At 41.0% G+C, this 4,757-nt stretch overlaps 1 protein-coding gene across 1 annotated transcript in view; it reads right to left on the reverse strand.

Annotated features, from left to right (window-relative positions):
• The window catches only part of cdk17 (cyclin dependent kinase 17), a 34,921-nt gene extending 30,534 nt beyond the window's left edge, over positions 1-4,387 (reverse strand). Inside the window, exon 1 of the mRNA XM_079454280.1 lies at positions 4,034-4,387. The gene's annotated coding sequence lies outside the window, so the exon portion shown is untranslated. The remainder of the gene's footprint in view (positions 1-4,033) is intronic.
• Positions 4,388-4,757: the final 370 nt, after the last annotated feature.

The raw sequence follows: 4,757 nt of genomic DNA on the forward strand, positions 1-4,757 counted from the left end.
AAAAACATCTTATACTTAAGAATAGACATGTCCCATATGGTGACTTTCACATCCTCGTCTGACACCCGTACAAATACAAAAAGCTTTGCATTATGTGGCTTTTGGTAGCTAAATCTACACAGGTTTGAGACAACTTGAGGGTGAGTAAATGATCGTTTACATTTTTGGATGAACTGTTCCTTTAACAAGCCAAACAATATGACATCAATCATACAACCATGACCACTTCAAAATGCTACAGAACAATATTACGGGCTAATCTAGTCTCAACTCTGAATATAAATAAAAATGAATGCATTGTTTGTCTTTGCAAGAACAACCAGGCAAAGAAATGCTCATCATATGGATGCATATGCTGGTTAATGCCACTACAGTACATCTAGCTCCATGCAAGTTGCTTTGCTAAAAATAAAAAAGCTTGCTAAGGACATCATAACTGCACACACTTTGAAAACATACAACCATGTTACAAAAGTGTATGCGTATAAAAGGGAAAGTTCACCCAAAAATTCTCTCATCATTTACTCACCCTCTTGTCATTTCAAACCTGTGTGACTTTCTTCCACAGAACACAAAAGAAGATATTTTGAATAATGTTGTCAACTCGACCCCCATTAACTTGGTTGTTAAAGTGAATACAATAGAAGTGAAAAGCCAGTTGCTGTTTGGTTGTTCAAAATTATCTTCATTTGTGTTCTCCGGAAGTAAGAAAGTCATCAAGGTTTGAAAAGATGACTTTGAGTAAATGAGTACAGATTTTCATTTTGGGTGAACTATCACTTTAATACATGGGACTGTAAGGTTGCATGGGCTTTGCATTTAACTGCAGAGACCCCGCACAGATCTCTCATTCTACTTTGTGAGACCAGCCACGTTTGAAAATAGTATGCTTTTTAAGATGGATGAGAAAACAGGAAAGGAGAGCATGTGGGCGTGCAGTCATATGCGTCCGTCCGTGCGATATAGGCCATCAGCTGTTCTTCAACTAAATTAACTGCATCCCAGCGTGCTCTTGACCTACTGATTGAACAGGAACACCAATGCAGAGAGAACAAGAGACAGCCGTTCTCGAATAACAGAACCCAAGTGCAAACTGAGCTTAGGACTGCGCAGGTCAAGTTACATGAATGCCTGCGACGATGTGTTTTCACCTTCTCGCTGACCTTACCCACAGACACGCGGCACAAAAACAAAAGAACCAAATCAATGCAGTTCAGGTGAGAAAAAGCTCTCAAAAACTGTCATCGCTCAGACTACCTTCCGCAAACCCTCTGCTTGTTTGAATGGAGGGATTAAGTATCACTGAGAATTATTACATCACACTGATAATCTGTTTTGCTAGGAAAAGCATAAATCCGCAACGTTAAGTCGAATAACATGGGAAAAGTAAACGAAAAAGAAAATCTGCCGTCTCATGCTTCTAAAGTCCTTTCGATAGCATTAACGGTTACTGAAGCAACAGAGAACAACACACACAGTTGCACAGAAAACATCGATTTTGTGCCTTAAATATAGAAACATCCATGGCAACATCACTGTTACTGCTCATCATATGTCATACAGTCAAGGTCTAAAAAAACACCCGTAAAGGGAAAGTTCACCAGAAAATAAGCATTCTGTCATACTTTATTCCCTATCGTGTTTTTCAAAACCTGTATATGACTTTTTCCGCTGGAACACAAAGGAAGATATTTTGAGAAATGTCTCGTTGGTTTGGTGTAAATCAATGGAGTCCAATGTTATTTGGTCATATTGCAACAATCCTCAAAATATATTTTTTGTTTGCTGCACAAGGAAGAAAGTCATACAGGTACAGACTTTCAAAGAAAGAGAAAGACTGGGCTGGGGGAACCCTAACGTCCATCTATCACTCCATAGCAACCGCATAATGCCCTGGCAACTATGCAGAAGACCCCACCATCCAGGCTGTAAATTCCTATTTTCATGCAGTCCATTTTCTAGTCTATTAATCTCATTTATTTTGACATCATCATCAGACAGTGTCCATTTTCAAAAGAGAATTGCTTTTCCATTTGACACATTCTAACAGTTTCAAGATGTTCTGAGGATGCCCAACATAAAAAAAACATTTACTTGTCTATCAATAAGACAACAAATGACACAACCCCTATAGCCCTACCTACCTAAGAACTTACAAATAAAATACAATGATTAAGAGTTTAAGACGACAAAAGTGAAGTGTTAAGTCCAGGGGTGACAAATGGAGCAAAGTTGCTTTTTTGTGTGGCTGTTTTACGGGTCATGCATTATCACCTTGATCTACCACAATAAAGGTTGTCGAGCACAAAAGACCAAGAAGTCACAATGGACCTGTAACCCTGCACCTGTCAAAGCACGCATACAACATGACACTGTATCTTGAGCTTTATCTGGGAGAGGCAGGACCCATTATCCTGATCTTGCATTGTGCCGCATCATCAAAAACATAGGGGTAAAGAAGCACACAATACATCACAGAACTTGCAGCCATGCCTCCACACTACGTACTGTGAAAGAACAGCCAAACCGCAGTTCTCGATTTGGGTCATCCATACAGCAGCAGCGCATGCCAGGCGATGGAACGCAGCCTCATTTCCATTTCAAGAGACCTTGATTGAGAGACAGGCATCATCCCTGGCAAACCCCTAAACTGGCCACTGGCCCATAAACGCATCCAAATAGGGCGTTCGGTGACACAAACCTTCATGCGCATGCATACATGGATGCTCATCTGTGGTATTCCGTGAATGCCCATTTTCATCCACTGCATAAGCCTGACACACAAAAATAGCATGTCCTAAGAAAAAAGGAGGCCACATGAAGTTGGCATGGCACTGATGTTCTCTACACTCGTGTGTTATAGTGCAAAACTTCGCTCTGCTGGAGATACATTTGTCCATCTCAACGGTTCATTAAACACATCAACGCATTTCTCAGTGTCGTGAAGTCCCCGGCGGTTGCCGAGAATATCTAATAAAAAAATGCAGAATATGTTCACGGCTTCCTGACAATGCACAGAATTATTTCACAAAATGTACTCCATGGATAAACATCAATACCTGCTGAAAACCATCATCAAGGTTGAAAAAATTTAATTATTTGAATGGCAATTGTATATGGTCTATATTGGGTCTCTTACGCGCATCGAGTTAATAACGCAAGGTTGTGGGTTCGATCCCAGGGGATTGCGGATACCTATGTAAAAATGCATGGGATACTGCAACATAAGTCGCTTTGGATAAAAGCGTCTGCCAAATGCCTAAATGTAAATGTCTCTGCTGGTAATGTGTTTGGTTCTGTTGGTGGGATGTAAACTGGTGGATGGGCTCCAATTGAACCCTACTGGAACGCACAACATAAAGAATCATAATAGTTTTAATAATAAAAAGCTGATGGTTTTTGTAGAATCTGTACTGTCACTTCAGCCGGTTTATTTGTCCCTAGACTGTTTTCAAACATGCATACAAACTGGTAAACGTGAGTTTTTGTTACTTCAACACACCACTTGAATTGTTGAAAAATCTTCATTCTGTTTGTGAAAACAAACACGCACACTCCAAAACAATATCAAACAAAATCGGCGAAGCCCGTCGTTGTTGTTATTCAACTAAGTGGTGGAATTCGCTACTAGCACCTTGAATAAACAACACCTCAAATCAACGGTTTTGCTTTCCTTTCATAGCCAAAGCACACAACGCACGAGACACATATATCGTGGCAGTCGAATAAACGACATTTATATCCGATTATTGCACCAAACGCTCGGTAGAACTGTAGTTTTGTTTGACGAACTACAAAGTAAATGACATCACATCGTTACATTTAACTCGGTGTTGTTTACGCAACTACACATCAATTCCCGGCATACAAGTGTGTCGTTGTAACTTCGTTTATAGTGCGTCTTTGTTACAATGCATTTTGCCTCTAATGTTACATTGTATCAACGTTACAATGTCTTCATGTGACAATGTATCGTTCCAACGTTCCATTGCAGCGTCACTTTTATCTTCCACTCAGCCATATTCACACTCACCAGAGACGATAACGTTGTTCGGACCCGAGTCCCTGCCCTCGCCTGCTTCTCGGAGGCCGGATGCCGTCTTTCCACACTCCACTAACACACAAACACGAGTCGCGTTTCAGACGAAAACAACGCGCTCTTGCCCGTCCGATCGCGTCTTCGCGTATGCCGATATCCTCTCCGCAACGAGTGGAATAACCGCGGAAGCTTCGTGCTTAAGTTCACTATGGCGATCGTTTCCCTTGAGCGTACAGTGACGGCGGTTCAAACCAGGAGGGGTGCTGCAGCTCCGCTTACTGACGCCTCCGCCTAGGGGTGACATCGGAGGAAGAGGAAAAAGCTTGGACGATTATTTGCGTTGACTGTGAATTGACACACATCGCCACCTGCCGTTAAAAGAGTGCCACGACTGTCGGCGCGTCATGATTACGTTTAAGGGAGTTTTTCAGGTTTCTCTAGCGGTTGAGTTCAAAGCACAAACATGCTAATAACAATCTTCCAATCATTTTCGATGACATCTAACAATTTTAAAGCTTCCACCATGGGCAATGACAGATTATTATAAGAGATGATTCTGTTAAATATAGTATTCAATATAGAAGTAGCTACACAATAGAGAATATGTATTTAAGAATGACCCATATATTTCTAAACAGTTTCAAGTTCAGTGTTATCCCGTCAGTAGATATCAACCCTTTGACTTCATGGCCGTGTCCACAACAATATTTGAATTCTA

The sequence above is a fragment of the Barbatula barbatula genome (genome assembly GCF_947034865.1).
Source record: "Barbatula barbatula genome assembly, chromosome: 4".
In the NCBI taxonomy this organism is placed as follows: domain Eukaryota; kingdom Metazoa; phylum Chordata; class Actinopteri; order Cypriniformes; family Nemacheilidae; genus Barbatula; species Barbatula barbatula.